The sequence below is a fragment of the Tinamus guttatus genome, unplaced genomic scaffold (assembly GCF_059628265.1).
Source record: "Tinamus guttatus ecotype Peru unplaced genomic scaffold, ASM5962826v1 Tinamus_guttatus_pri_ptg000524l, whole genome shotgun sequence".
NCBI classification, from domain to species: Eukaryota; Metazoa; Chordata; class Aves; order Tinamiformes; family Tinamidae; genus Tinamus; species Tinamus guttatus.
Window position 1 is genome coordinate 1,621,059 of NW_028289058.1, and position 16,442 is coordinate 1,637,500.

Here is a 16,442-nt window from a genome sequence, read left to right on the forward strand (position 1 = left end):
ACGAATTTTAGGATGTAGTTCTATAGAGAAGCGAAGAGAAGATCAGTCCTTTTCACTATCCATAAAATCCAAACCTAAATGAAAAGGTTCTGTGCTGTGCCTGACGTATACGTACCTTCAGATCAGTTTGATGTGACCCCCAGAATCAAGGTTATGAGCAAATAGATCAAGTTGCTGGTATTTTTTTAAATAAAAATATCTTCCTTTTAGCAGGCAAGTTGGATCTGTCCACTGCATGACCTTCTGTCTTGGTTTGTGTGTGTGAAGGAAATGCCGCGCTTCCTTTTACAGTAGCCAGACAGGCCCGCGTTATCTAGTGTCACTGCAAGCAGCAGCCTCTGCAAATAGCATTATTACGGCCCTTATGTTTTTATCTCGGGGGTCACGACCAAATCCATGCTACTGCTTCTAAAGATTTCAATAAATAGGACTTTTTATCCAGACAATTGCCTTTTATATTACTTTTAAACAAAACTACTAGTCCATCAAGAGTTTCAAAAGGAAAACAATTCTGCAGAGTGCTGGTATGGCAGCACAGACCAATCATTATGGCACCCATTCTGCGGCCCTTTATTTTTCAAGTCCACAACAATAGGTTGTTGATTCAATGGACAAGACCAGAACAATTAAGTTCTCTGTTTAGCAGCAGTGCAGCATTTTAATGCCCTCCTCTAATAATGGTCTCATTATTGTTATTCGAAGACTGGGCCTCAGGAGGAGGAATATTTGCTGGAGGTACGTCATTATTTTGCAAATTTCGATTAGCTCATCATGTTGTCTGTACTGTGAAAATCGTGGCTAATTAGGGCAGTCAGTTAGACTACCAGCTTTTGAGCTTATGAGTTAAAAGGTAGCACACTTGATAGGCCAATGATGTGAAAAAGGTGGTAAAAAGGGGGATTAGAGCTGTTGCCGTAGTAACTCGAACTTCCATCTGTGCGCGAACAATGGACCTGTGTTTCTCCTCCACCTTGGTGTAAAAATTGGTTTTGTTTTGAAAGGACAGGGCTTTTTTTAATGACAATCTGGAATTCAGCCTGAGCGAGCGTAGTTTTAGTTGTTAGGGGGCACACTGGAGGCGAGGGAGAGGAAAGGTCATGGCAGCCCCAAGGACATGGAAGGTCGCTGTCCCCTCCACAATAGGGGATTGTTTGCTCCTATTCTTTCCAGCCAAGTGCTCACTCAGGTGATAGGAGAGATACCACCAGCTTAGTCAGGTGAAACGGCAGAGAGAGATAACGTGCCTTGTACAGCCCACAAGATCACTATAATTTCCCTTTATTAAACAAAGTTGCGTTTATTTGTGGCCATCCGCTGAAAGGGGCTGTTTACTGACGTGCTATTCCAGCCAGCTTTGTTCAGCGCTGCCTCTGTAGGCCACCGCATCTCTGGGAAGCAATCCAATGTGTTAGAAAGTGTTGTTTAAGCTTTCTTCCCATGAAGAGGAGCCCCCAGGAGTACCACTGATGCGATGCCCAACAATAAATTTAGTTGTAGTTTTCTCGCGTTCTTGGGGTTCTTAAAAGGTTTGCCTTCCAACACATGCAGAATAAAATTAACTATAAACCTGAAATAAATCTGCTTCCAACTTTATAGCATTTTTTCATGAATTCAGCAGCACGTATCATAAAAAGTTTACAGCAAACTGCATTAGGTACCACAGTAGAGAGAGGCCTACAGTCATGTAAAAACACATTTGCTATAGGACTGCTCTTTTGCAAAGGGAAGTAGATAAAAGCCTCTTCTGTGCTGCGTCGTAACTTTAGGAGCCTCTGTCCCTTTGTCTAAGGGAAAATCCAAAGTACTTCAGTATTATTTGATAAAATAACTGTAGCTTGCTTTTACCAGTGAGAGCTTTCCTCTTATGAAAGGAACTGTAATCTTTTATGTTTTTCCTAGAAAAAAGCTAAGTCAGTGTTTTCCAGAAAAGAAGAAGAAGAAAAAAAAAAAGAGAGAGAAATGTAAAGCCTTTCTTTATAACTCTTTTTGTAGCATGATGCCTCAGCCAGGCAGTAACTTTCTTCTTTCCCTCTTCTCTCCCGGAAAACACATCCCAAAGTCCACCTTATAGCCCCAAAACACAGCTTCATTTCTCTACTTTGGGTTCTGCAGTATTTTTCACCTTCTTACATTAGACCTCTCAAGCCCATATATAACCTGTTTGTTTAGTTCACAACAGAGCTACCAAAATGTGCTGAATTCTTACAAAACTGAGAAAATGTAAGTAATTTGCTACTGATATCTTTGAAAAATAAAACTACATGTAATTGCAACGTATCCCATCTTAAACTCTTCTGACCTTACTTGAACTCCCTTTTTTAGCCATTCTGGGCCTCTCTTATCTTGTTTTTACTCCTGGCCACTCTTGCTTTTGCTTTCTGACAACACAGATGGATGGCCTTGCACACGCTGATAACTGTGGTAATTTCTCAGCAAACTATTCAATAATAAAAGATGTTATTTTGAGAGCTCCGCAGGCCTGTGTCGGACTTGGATGTAGGCTGGAGTGGCAAAGTCGGGCAGCAGCTTCGAGGGAGCATGTGGTCGTATGAGCCATTGGACTTACAGCTTTCACTCTGTTGATGCTTTGGTTTACCGGGATCTTAGATTTAAAAATAGGATCTTTAGGAGAAACTACTTTTTAAGTATTGTAGGCATTTTGTTTTTTAAATCCATCTATTCTTTAACTTCCTTGTTAGTTCTTCATTTAATTGTCATGTCTGTGTTTGTTATTTTCCTGTTAATATGAACTGGACAGGATAGGTGGCTCAGTTCAAAATAGGGGCCATGCAAAGGGTTAACCAGCGAAGAATTGCAAATGAACTATCAGGGAAGTTGATTATTAATCCAGCAAGAGAGAAAATATCCTTCCAGTTAGCAAGAATTAGTACCTGAAGAGCTGATAATATTGTTCAGCCTGTCGGTGTGGAATGGCAAAGTCAGGTAAGCTGGACATCATCTCAGAGAAGTAAAACCTTTTTGTTCTGTTTTTCATTTTAAGATAATTCAATTGCAAAAGGAATCTTTGCTGAATTGCTTAAACTATTGGCGTATGAAACAGGATATGCTGATCCTCACTTTTCCAAATGAATGAGAGAAATTGAAGTTCTTTCACATTGAGAAGAAAGGAAATATTTATTAGCTCTGCAGTGTGTTTAATTGTGAAAGAGCTTAACAGTTCTTTACTAGTTTGTGTTTGAGTCTGAGAGATGAATAGAAAACCTGAAGAGTCCTTTGCAATTGCAAGCTAATATATTATGTAATTTTTTCTTTAGCTCTGCTTGAACATAAGGTGGAAGTTTATGGAGAATTTTATGTTGCAGAGTTGTGTATGTTTTCATACAGAGACTTTTTAGACTGCAGTTTTCACACTGTGCAAATGATTGATTCAAGGTTGTTTTAAAATATTTTGAAATACATTCATGTTTATTTACAAAACATTTTTTAAGGGGGGATTGCAGCATCTATGATTCAGGGATAGAATCATGTATGAACACGTGCATGTTTGGTAAAACATCCCATTGTGTTGATCTAAAGAAAGGCAAACCAAGCCATTCGATCAGTTGGAAATAATCTCTGTGTAATTCTACTAATTTTACTAAAGACTGATAGCTCTGTCTTGAGAACGCTTTGGAAATGGCCTGCTGTATTTGTGCCGCTGACATTACTCAATAGTTATGACAAACATTTATTTTTAAACTTAGACTTCAATATTTACTTCCTTAGGTGAGAGAGCATAAAATGTTTTAAATAATAATAGTCTGTCACTATGGAAATTGGAATGCCTGTGTACAGTATTTAATGTTTTTCCTATCTCGTTAAGTTGTGTGCTGTTTAGGAGTATTCTTTAAAAAATGATTCCTGATTTGCTAGTGGAACAGCATTAAGTATGCATAGAGTGTTACTACAATATTTGAGAGGACTGGGCTGTCTGCAGCCTTCAGCCTCTTCCTGTGCCCTAGCCTGCAAGCCACGTGAAAGGGACTCAGGTGGTACAAGACTCAGCATACAGATAAAAACCGAAAAAGTAACCGAAATCTGAAGGCAGCGCCCCTGTAGCAATTTAGTTAGACTTGCTAACCTTTCATGAGCCATACAAAGTAGGAGGAAACCTTTTGATTTTGAGAATGGGATTAAACTAAGGCCTAGGGCAAAGGCAAATTCGGAGAGAACGGGAGGACGGTGAATAAGGAAAGTGAAAGAGAGCAGCTGGGTTGTGTGTGACAGGTCTGCTTGGTTGCCCTGCGGCCTGGGCCTCTCCAGGTAGCTCCTCACTTGAGAGGAATTAAAATCCCAATGTTTGTTGGCAACGGAGGTGTAAGAGCAACAACTGGTGGCATATAGGAAGATATGCTAAGCATTCAGATAGAGACCTTCCGGTGGCCTTGCCAAGCGCGTTAGAAGAGAATGGGAATGCTTGCTCGAGTTTGAACACTAGGATCTCAGAGAGATATAAAGAGCAACAAAACCAGTGATGAAAAATTATCAAAGAAATAATGTATGTAGAAAAAAACAAGATTGTAATTGGGGGGGAAAGTAAGAAACTGATTGGAGAGTCGGAAACTGATTAGAAAAACAAAGTTTTCTAGATGTTTATGGGAAAAATGAAAGTTAAATCAGATCAGGTTTCTTAACTGGTGTTGGAGCACTTGCTCCCGAGTGGGAGAGCTAAACTTAAAATTGGGAAAGAGCTGGCAAGGGAGCTCAGCTCCAGTGTTTTCCTGCACGAGTGAATCTTTGGAATGCTCTGCTGGGAACATCTTCCGGAGCAGCCCGGGTTGTTTTGCTGCAAAACAAGTGCAGCTTGCTTGCACTGAAGAATTAAAAGAGGATATATTTTTGTACAAGGGTACTAACCCACAAATGCAAATTAATTGCAGTTGGAAGTGTTATCTCAGAGTTTATTGCATTTTGTATTTATATGTGATGGATATCTAACCTTTGGGGCAGTATTGGTTAAAGTGAGAGACTTTAATCAATAATCAGTTTAACATCTACTTAAGTTTGAGTTTATCGACAGAATCTGAATGGATCAAACACTAATTGCATCTTTCTAGAAATTAAAACTAAAGAGATAGAGTCTTGAAATAACCCCCCCAACTGTGACTTGGCGAAAAATAACTGTAAGTTGAGTAGTTTGACTGTAATAAAAATAGTATTATTAAAAAAAAAAAAAAACAAACAAATGGAAGCCGCCAAGCAGAAGGTGTTCTTTTATGCCCTTTCCGGCAACTCATTTCCAACCTAGCCAATTCCATATAGTACAACCCCCCCAGAAGTCCCCCTATGAACAAATGGGACAGTTGATACAATCTTTGCTTTTGTGTCAGTTGCTGCTTCTTAGTTTCTTATTTAAAAGAAAAAAAAAAAAGTTTGACGTAGTTGGACATGTCTGGAATAAGTTGATAAGAATGTCATCTGATTTAGCGGAACCAGGGTGCCTGAGCAGGGTTTACGTGATCGCTAAAGTTGTTGCGTTTTTTGTCGAGACAGAACGTGCAGCTCCTTGCCTGTGGAGAGGCTCAAGGCTGAGAGGGGTGAAATTCCGGAGCAATTAGCTGAGCTCCGTGCCTGGCTCCCCGCGTGTCCTGGAGCGCGGCCGCACGTCAGGGCAGCGGGCTGAGGCCTCCAGCCAGTGAGCGTGGAGACGGAGCGGTGGAGAAGGGGGGCACAAGTCTCCCCGAGCTGCCTTGCTCTGTCTCTCGAAGAGGCTGGTGGAAGCAGCGAGGCGCTGGCCTGCAGGAACAGATGGCCACGGCGCCCGTCGGGCCAGGCTCTGCAGCTCTCCACACCGCACCTCGTGCGGGATGCCAGGGCTGGAGAGAGAATGTGTTTCAGTCCATTAGGAGCTCAGTGAGGCTAGATGGATAACACTGGAGTGTTTTGTAAGATTCAGCGTAAAGCTGCATAGTTCAAGGAAGCTGATGTCCTATTAGCTGTGGCTAAGGTCAGTTATCCACACAATGAGGGGGAAACTCTTTGATAAACAAGTAGATAAATATGGTGCAGCTGGTGCTGTGCCGGGCTGCAGGCTGTCAAGCTCTCAAGTCCCGGGCTTTTTTGGACTCCTTAGAGAGCATCAGCCATGTAGGGTGGCCAGGGCCAAGGCAGCATCGCAAGGCTGGGTAACAGATGACGTGGGGCAGGTGTGGGGCTTCATGTGTGTGCATCTGTCTAGGCAAGGGCATTAGTAAAGGGAGAATATAGGAAAGGTAGAAATCCCCTTGTGGAAGCAAAGGCGTTGCTTACTGTCACCTCTTCCTTATCAGATAATGTAGACAGAAACCTTCTAAGATTTGTTTTTGCTATAGGGACCAGCATATTTACTGTCTTTCGGAAAATAATTATTATCTCAACAACTGCAAGGAAAGAAGAGCTTGAAAAGTTAGTTGAATTATGTAGTGTTAGAGGAAAACTTTTTTCATTCTTTTTGTCTTTTCCTCATCAGAAATAGAAGTTACATGTGTTCTTTGTTATATCCAAGATACTCCAGCAGCTATTAAAAGCCATACTTGTGAAACTGTGTGTTTCTTGAAGGCTCATCATTTTATTTTCAATTACTAACTGCTGGAGCAATCAAACCTGCATCATGCTTCACCATCTGCATGAAATTTGGTAGTGCCAGTGGGTACATCATATCCATAGGGCTGTTAAATGTATGTCCCTGACTGTCTTTGCTGTACAGGCTTGAATTGTGTTTTTATAGATGTGAGAGGAGAATCTGCTGGTATTTATCATGGCATTTCTTCCAAAGATAGCCTGAATGAGGATTTATGCAGATATTTAGTTATTCTAAGTGCTTTAAGACAAACAATTGTAGTGAGAGAGACCAAACGAATTTCCCTGGCAGTGCCACACGGGAGCGGAAGCACAGTAAGTGACTACTGTCCCATGTGTGGGCCAGCCTGGTGAGATGGTGACCTGCAGGTGCTGTGGGCACGGGGCAAACGCAGCTGTGTTGAGAATAACACAGGGAATTTTTGGTTGGTCAAAGTGAGCAAAGGCTGCGTGGGGAGGGGGCCCAAGAAGGTGCTTCAGCCGTGGCTGGGAAGTGCAGGGGCTGCTCCTGCTCTCCTACCCGGAGAGAAGAGGATCCCACCTTAGCCTCTTGCTCGGAGTAGGATGAGGAGCTTGGCCAGGAGGGGACCATATATCTGCTCCCCAGTGTTCGTATGCACACAGCCTCCCTTTGCAAGCCAGTACAACTGCTCGTGCTCGCTCATTTTTTTCAAAACAGACTTTTTGTCAAGCCCTTCTTTGTTTAATTTCAACTTAGAGATGACTGTTTTACTTATTAATTAAGGTTAAAAAAGAAACATGTATAATTAGACATCACAGTTCTTGCATGAAAAATGTGTGTTAAATCACGTGAATGTTTGTTTTTTCTTTGCTGAGGCAAGTTTTGAGCATTTATTGAGATATTGTATGTATACAATATACATGCTAGTGTGTATGCCAGATTTTTCTTGTCTATGACTTTCGAATATACTACATTTTTCTTTGAAAAATTTGCGTTTGCATTTTTCTTTGAAAAATGGGCATAGTTTTTTTTTCCCCCCTTATTTACGTCTTTTCCATCACTTAGCCTGTTTAAGGCTATCACCACATTACAGTCGCACAGTTTTGAGGGAAAACAAAGTAGCTGCAAGTTACCCCATGACAACCGTCTGCTAAACCAGATTACGAATCTGGTGTTGTCTACCAGGTTGTTTCATGCAAAGGCCGAATCAAACCCTACAGGAGAGAAACACTGGTAGGTTTTCCGTTCCTCTTAGGAGAGGAGCTGCCATGTTGCCAGTGAACAGTGAGCCTCCGTGTTTGTCTGGAGTCAGAGCTAGGTAGTTAGCGCGTATGCGCCCAAGTGGGCCATGCTGAAGAGCGAGGTTTGGGGCTGGTGGGATGGTGAGCTAAGGCAGTGCTGAGTAACCGCAGTGCTCTGCTGCCTGGGGCTAATAGCAAAACCCTTTTGCTTCGAGGAGGACCAGGTTCTGCGCGGAGCTGCACTGACCTAACGCTCAGGTTAGCGCATGGACTTCACCGGGGCACTCGTCTCTTGCCCCTTTGAGAAGTGAGCCATGGGTGCCGTGTCCTGCCCTGCCTTTTACTGTCTGCTTTGAGCTCTCCCTAGCAAACAGGCAGAGAGAGTGGGAAGTGACTGATAGTCAGCAAGGATCTACCGATCTTCTTCTTCTCTTTTGTTTGAGACAAGTCAGCTATCCACTTCCCTAAAACAAGTGCTTTCAGGGAATAAATTAGAAAAGAAGCATGGTGGCAGCAAATAAATTACTGAGCCCTTTCCTGAGCAGTATTTTCAACATCACACAGTCAGCCTTCAAGGGCAGGATCAACACACCTTAGGTGGTAGATGATCATAGAAATCCAAGACACAAAATTGCCCACACACTTTCAACAGCAGAGGCGAGAATGATTTACTGTTCTCGTGCAAGATTTCATCTGCACCACTGAAACACAATTTATTCTTAGCTGAATTTTAATTCATCAATGGTGGTGTTCTGGTTTTACTTCTGCACCTCCAGCAGCGCTGCAACTGTTTTAGTTTTAAGAAATGTGCCCGTATATCTGAATACATCTTCATAAATTATTAAAACCATATGAAATTGGCTGACTGATGCCAGCCAAGTCTAGAGAGACAGAAATGCACAATAAGCAATTGGAAGAAAAAATAGTATGTACTTTTGTTTAAAAATCTACAGCTTTGTAACCCTGCACAGTGTTTTTTAGACCTGGGCTTAGGAGGTGATCTGCACTTTGGAAAGTTTGTGAGCAAAGACTGTCATCCTGCAATGTGAAGTGTACAAAGCAGTCTAGTAATTACTAGAATAGTTATTTATTATAGTCTTCGTTAGTAACAAGTCATTTTGTGGGCTCCTTCCAGAGCAGCTATATGTGTGCTTGTATTTCTTTACAGGTAATAGATTTTATGTATACATATTTATGTATCTGTACACACATACATGCATTTTGTCCCTTAATGTTGTACGTTTCTGGATAAGGAAATAACTAGGTATGTTTGCATATATGTCTGTGTGAATGTATACATGCATGTGTCTAACGGACATTTATATACATACACATAATTACATACACATAATAATGGCCTGTATTACTTTAGTATTACTGGACACAACACTTCACACTTGCATATATATTGTCTGTCTTATATATCATTTTACTTTCAGAGGTGACCTTCTAAAACAGAGGGGGGTAGTATACTGTGAGCCCAAATAGTGAGAATTAGTTGATAAAATCAGTAATAGATTAAAATGCATATAAGTCTTTCAAACGATTGCTAGCAATTTTATTTGCAAAACATTTTTATTTTATTTTATTTTATTTTATTTTATTTTATTTTATTTTATTTTATTTTATTTTATTTTATTTTATTTTATTTTATTTTATTTTATTTTATTTTATTTTATTTTATTTTATTTTGTGGTGTGTTACACTGTAATGAGCTTGGCAGTCAAAAAGGCTTATTTATCCATAAAATAGAGAGGCACCTGAGGCAAAGGAGTTAGCTCTCCCACATATTTCCAACCACATGGCATGATCCCTCTCTGAAGGAGGGGACCCCATAGTCTTCTTCCTGACGGAATTGCTGCTTTTTTGGTGTCTTTGGAAAAGATTTGCTATTGCCAGGAGAGCATCAACCCAGTGTATTGAACTACCAACATCCTGATAATCTGTATTCCCCGGCAACGCAAGAGTCCTGAGCTCAGGAGACGGAGGCAAAAACGTTTTTGCCTTTTCCATTTCACTTTCAAGAGCTTTATTCCCACCTAATACCCTTCCCCAGTCAGTCGGTACCCTCACTTAGGTAGTAGGAAGTCTCTTTCCCTAGATGATTTGGGTCTCACTGACAATCTTTTATCGTTTTAGCTTGCAGGGATTTTTTTCTTATGTTAGGGTACTGTTTAATACTGGCAGCACAGTGGAAGGCCCAAGTCTTCCCTCTAGTCCCTGGAGTGGTGTTACGCTAATTTTGAGGAACCTAATTAAAACCATTCAGCTCTGCACAAACACCTGTACTTTGCTTCTAAGTGACATCTATCAGATTGCAAGGTCAGGACACAATTTTTGTAGTTTAAAAATACTATTGGATCAAGATTTTTAATGCATTGGTTTATCACCTAATAGCCCTTTTACAGTACCAGGTTTTCTCTGTAGGCTGATAACAGGCAGGGGACAATTTTGTGACCTTTGTTAGCCCACTGCTATTGTGTTTATAGCCTGATAACCATCCCTGAACCCAAGCCACACAGTCCACCTGCCCTGGCTGCATTCCTTGAGGTAAAAAGACAAAGGAAAACAAGAAAGAAAAGGGAAAAGAAACCCCTCTCCCCTCCCCGCTAAATGTAGGATGATCGAGAGATAAAAGCAGAATCTCTTTTTTGCTTTTCAAATATTTGCCTGGCCTTCAAAAGATATTTGCCTTTTGTGTTTACTTTGGATTTATGTTTTTGGCCTACATGCAGGAAGAGAATGATACATTAAAGAATAATGGACAATGGAGGGGAAAATGTTCTCGACTTTCATGTCTAGCCTGTATTTTCTGCTTTAGGTTGGCTTTTTGTTTGTTTGTTTTGTTTTTTTTAATCTTGTCTGATTTTATTTAAATAAAAACTACTCAGCATTATGAAGGGTTGTGAATGTGAAAGTATCAGATGAAGTGTTGTGCAAGATTATCTACTGCTTGGCGGGCTGCATTGAGAGATTGTAAAGGGCCAATTTTGCTACCAGCCTTTGGGACCCCAAGTTCTCCCCGCGTGTCTCCACAAGAACAGTGCCAGAACAGTAAAAAGCAGTTTGCCATCCATGGATTGTTTCTGGCTGGTCTGAAAGAGACAGGTGAGCTTTGCATCTGGTCTGTAAAGTCACATAAATCTTCCCAGAGGCTAAGGGAAAAGATGCTTTGGTTGAAAGCTGAGGTCTGTGTCGCATCACCTTCAGTTCTTCCCTTCTGTTGGGCATTAGGGCTTCGTTGGAGCCTGCATTGCCCCTCATGGGCTTTGTGTCTCCTGCAAGAGTGGTATTTCAGTGAGCTTACATAATATTTCATACAATATAAAGGTTCCTGTTCAGGAGGAGCACGACCTTGTAACCCTTAGCGCTGAGGTGGTTCTCTCTGGGCCTCAGATGAGGCCCCAGGTGAGCAGTGTTCACCCAGCACCCAGGGCACCGCCGAGGTTTGGTTGGTAAAGAGCAGAGCCATGGCCCTCGGGGCTCCGTGTGCAGTCTTGGTGAGGAGGTGCTTCCCAAATATATTCCCTAATAATGTTTCTGAGGCTGCCCATCGGAGACAACATGACCCAGTGATTTAATTGCAGGATCTTGATTAATGTGCTTTAAAAATGCATATATTTATAAGATATAAATATATATTTCACTACATGTATGTCATAAAGCTCTTAGTATGTTACAGTTTGTGAAAATTACTGCCAGTTAATAATGTGTCAGCTCCCCACTGTGTGCTTTGTAGGATGCTGAATGGGTGTTACATGATTTATTTGCTGGATTTTGCAGGTTTTCTGTAGCGTGTCAGATGCCTTGCTGATTGCTTGGTGAAGCCTAGAGCATGAGCTCCCTCCTGCAATGTTTATTTTAAGTCATTCTACATTTGCTTAAAAGTATGACGTTCTTAAATTCAGAAGATTGCCTCCTCAAAACTTGCATTAAGACTCCACTATTTTTTAGTGAGGGTGTTGTTTGACGGTAATTTAGATGCGTGTGCACGTGACAATAAGAATTTACCTCATAGTTATAGTTCCCCCATTATGGGGAATTGATCATTAATGAAATAAAAGTATTATAGTGTTATAGCGTGATAGTAGTGCTGCCAATAATTATTTATCTTTTCTCAGAGGTTAGGGGAAAAAAAAAAGAAGACCTTGGTTGTGTATATCAATTAAAGAATTTTCTCTCCTTTTGCTACATTCATGCTTACAAGTTTCCTAGAGCTCCTCGTGATTTCTCATTCTTTCCTTAGTGGAATGCACTACCGGGCTGTATTGCTGAGCTGCTCTTTTCTACAGCCAGATTTGGGAAGTGTCAACGTCCAGTTTGATCTCTCAGTTCTCTTTCTTCTTTTTCTTTATGGTGAGTTTGTCAGGCTGACTTTTCAGGTGACAGTGGAGCATTTCTGTTTGGATTTTGGCATCCGTGAGACCTGGACATTGGTTAGAGGGCAGAATAATGTCTAGTTTTGAAAAGTATAAAATCCTGAAGATCACTGATGACCTGAGATCAATAGAGACCCAAGATAGCTTGACCAAGCCATAGGTCTCTGTGCTGTGCGACCGTACTGACATATAGTTTATTGTGTCGAGATAAAATGGTTCCAAGTTGGTGAGTACATTTCTGTGTGAGCTGAAGGGCATCTAAGGGCCATACCAAACTGTGTAGCAATTGAATTTAAGAGGCAAGGAAATCGGGGAGGGTAGGAAAAGAGAAATTGTCTGATTTGTTGGTTTAAGAATTGAGGACCTTGGCTGGCTCTAATGAAAGGTTCTAATGTTGTTCCTTTTATAGTTGTACTTGGGTGTACTGTCAGTTGTGTCTTGGATGAGTTATATATTTGTAACTCCTCTGTAATGCAGAGATTTTGAGAATGTCCTTGCAGATGGAAGGATTCACTCATCTAGGGAGAGTGGTAGGAAAAGAAACCTGCCTGAATTGCCAGAGTGTTTCTGCAGAAGTGATGCTGAGCGGACAAAAGCATAACCAAGGCATTTTTGGGATAGTTTGCAGTCTTGAGAGAGGGAGTTAAGAGTTTTCAGAATGGGAGTTTGGATAAGTATATTTGAATCTGCCACTTGGTCTTTGATTTATAGCTCGTGTCCAGTTAAAGCATGCATCTTGTGACCTAGGGGCTCTAATTCCCTGTGTGGGTTCTGCTGACACCATATATCAGGAGAGTGAAGCTCAAAATGTTTTTCTTCAGGTAATTCCGGATGGCGATATGGCCTGTATTTTCCTTCTCTTCCTCTCTTCTACTATATGCGTATATCTATACGTATTTATTTAGACAAAGCAGGAGTGGTAGCAATTTCTAGAGTTCGTGTTGAATGGGCATTTCTGTTCTAGCCTTTGTTTTCTCCTCATTTACAACTTCTCAAAACTTGCTTCTTGGTTTAACTTTCACCTTTTTTGCTATCCTTACAAATCAGCATTTATTTACTTACTTAGGTATTTATATACCTTGAAAATGTTTGAGCATTGTGACCAGTATTTTATGAAATGATATAGCAAAGTATCGGCTTTGGGTTTCAAGGACGCCGAAGTGCCGCTGCGGGCAGCATGTGTGCTACAGGGGAGCACGGGCATCGGTTCCCTCTCGTGGTCTGGTGGTGGTGGGTTTTGCCTGGAAAAGCCTTGAGGGAAATCCTGATTCTGCTGAAGTAACTGGGCACTTAGGCACTATCTTATGCCAGCAGGGGTTTCATCAGTATTTGTATTTTGCAAGTTTAGCATGGTGGTGGGAGTGAAAAAAATAAGGGGGCAGAAGATGAATGTGACTTCACATAGTGAAATACATTCTTTGCTAGCTCCATCCTCTCCTTGCTGCCATCTGAGTAACTGAATGATATTCTCTGTTAATAAGTGTGTACTTTGTCTAAATTGCATTTATTTTTCTTTTGACATACATACCATTTTACTATTAATCATCCCCTTCTACTCCATATGTACAATAAGACACTGTTACGCTGGTGGAACATATTTAATCTTCAGTATGTTGGATTTCAGTTTGGTTGTTACTTTCTTGTTTCTTTTTGGAAAACCTTCTTTATTGGCTCTTAAATCATGGGTTAAGTCCTTACTGAAAACATGTTCTGTATGTACTTCTTACTAGAGAAAGAAAAAAGTTCTTTTGAGGTTATAGGCTAGGCTTACACAAATACTTCACTATGCAGTAAAAATGCAGAGGTTTTCTGTATGTTATCTAAAGCTAGAAGTATACCCAATTACTCAGCAGCACATCATAAGAGAGATGCATGCTATGTTCATGTCTGTCAGTGCCTTAAGTCATCACTCTACAGCCTTTTTTAAATTCTCTTTTTATTGAAACCAAGAAACAAAACAAAGACAAAAAAAAGCAAAAGCAGCGTCAATTAGATGTCAACATGACATCAAACAGCATAATATATCATAAAAATAAATGTATGATCTGGTGACTCAATGATTTCTGTCCATATGGCATTTACAGAAAAATAAAGAAAAGGTGAATAGCTGCACATCTGCATGGAGGTAAATACCCAGTGTAAAATTGGCCATAGTGACAGCTAGTAGACTGTCAACTGAGATTACCTGGAAATAAATAACTGAAGTGGAAGTGGGGTTACAACAGGCGCACTCTTACATGCGTTTTGTTTTGTACAGGGAGCAGCATGCAAGCTACGTATGTTTTGAAGAAATGGCTTTAGAAAGGGAGATGCTCTATTTTTGGGTGCAGATGCATAGATGAGTGGGTAATGCAACTGCATGCAGCCTGCTGCAAAACTGTGATTAGAGGAAAAAAATCTTTGGAAGTAAATGTGGCTATCTGTTGAAACTATTAGAGGAACAGTGACTCCAAACCTATTTCTGTATTTGCTGAAAGACACATAAAAAAGCCTCTTTGTATAAGTGCTAAGCGCATAGAAAACACTGAGAATCAGTTAAGCCTCTAAAATAATAATCTGGGAATTCCATTCATTATTCTAGGAAAGGGCATCATAACTTTATGGTAGGCAGGGAAGGGTGGGAGAGAGGTGAGAGTGTGGGGGTGGCAGCTGGAGAAAGAAAGCCCAGAATGATCCAGAATCAAACCCAGCCTCTGTTACTTGAATTTGTTGTTCATTTTCAATGGAGTGATAACTGCAGCAGCTCAGCCTGAACCGCCTGGCTCAACACTTCCCTTGCGAAGGAACTTGGATGGGTTTCACAGCTTACATCTGGACAACAGCGTATGGGGAAAAAGCAACAGCTCAGGGAGCTAAGGATATATCACATAGTCTTCATCCATTACTTAAGACTTGAACTTTGTATGCAAATACACATACCTACACACACGGGCACACACATGCAGACACATATATGTAAATGTGGCTACACAGGTACATGCAGATGTTCGCTTGGGTATAAAGGCAATTCCATGTGGGATTTATTCTTGTCTGGCTGTAGACTGAGTTCCTGGGTCTAGCTTTTTCCTCTCTGGGGATGCATGAAGCCCTTGTGAGAATTGCTCCCCTTCCTCAGCCAAACTGTCTCAGAGGTATCTGAGGTGGTTGCTAATTTTATTGCAGATATACCCGTGTGCCTCGAAGAGGGCGATACGGAACTCGCTAGGCTTGGGACACGGTAGGGCCGTGGCTCGTGCGTGTCGCAGTAGCAACGCGCGCTTTCCCAGTGTTCCCAGCTGGCCGTGGTGCATGGTAGGATAGAGCATAGTGCAGAGCCTGTGGGGAAAAGCAGCAGCACATGGAAACCTCAAAGGAAATTTAAGAAGGGATGGTGTCTGGATGTGCGTGTATGCATTTAAGTCTGAAGCCAGCAAACTATGAGGGCTATGTGGAACATTTCCTGGAGTCTACCACTAAAAAAACTGGCGGGATTGTCAGCCACAGCATGTCCATACCTTCCTCCTGGACCAGCGCCAGTGCCCATGGCTCACCAGATACTGCTTCCTAACCAAAGGAGCTCCTACCTGTTATGTTCGTGCATGTGTTTCGGCACTGTATTGGTGCCCGCTGGGGCAGGCCAGGGGACTGTGCTCCCCTGTGCATTGCAGGCTGCGGTGAGTGTGCCTGGGGAGCTCCCTTTTATCGCTCTGTTTTGTCCTTAGTGCTCTGGGATGTGAAAGGCTGGAAGTGGAAACTAACTTAATCATTTGAGTTATTCATATGCTCATTTATTTTGGGTGAACTAATGGCAAACCACCAACTGTCATATCCCACAGTGTATTAAAATGGCATATATACAGCAGAATTTCAAACAACAACCAGATCCTTTGTTTCCCTGCCCTACCTTGCTTTAAATTATTTTTTTAAAATTTAAAAATTAGGCTCATCCCAGTCTCATATGCAGACAACCCCTTCTGCTGCCAAAACTCTTTGGTGTTATGTTATGGGCCATACCCCAAAACCTTTCCAGTCAGCTGGGCCCTCTTCATTCATGTCTTCGGCCACAGATCAGTCCCTGTGTGCACTGGGCATGATGGCAGCGCAGCCTCTTGTGCCGGGGTTGCCAGCAGAGATGCTGCAGCCTCGCTGCCACGCGCCGCAGAGCAGCGCGGCGGCCGCAGCCACGCTTGCACCTGACGTCCCGGGAGAGCAGGCAGCGCTGCCGCGCTTAACACCTCCTTCCAGACCGCTCCCACGTTTCATTAGCAGGAACGTGGCTCTTCCAGAAGGATAGAGGAGCAATTTGGTTGTTCCAGTCAGGAG

The 16,442-nt window shown here is 41.7% G+C and overlaps 1 protein-coding gene across 10 annotated transcripts in view; it reads left to right on the forward strand.

Moving 5' to 3' along the window:
* SOX6 (SRY-box transcription factor 6) overlaps positions 1-16,442 on the forward strand; it is a 340,141-nt gene that overhangs the window by 94,401 nt on the left and 229,298 nt on the right. For 2 of the 10 annotated variants that reach the window (XM_088533830.1, XM_088533837.1), the window contains exon 1: positions 2,456-2,943. The exons of 5 other annotated variants lie outside the window; for them this stretch is intronic. The gene's annotated coding sequence lies outside the window, so the exon portion shown is untranslated. Of the gene's footprint in view, positions 1-2,396; positions 2,422-2,455; positions 2,944-16,442 lie in introns of those variants that run through there. 3 more of the 10 variants (XM_088533838.1, XM_088533839.1, XM_088533836.1) reach the window with 2 other exon arrangements.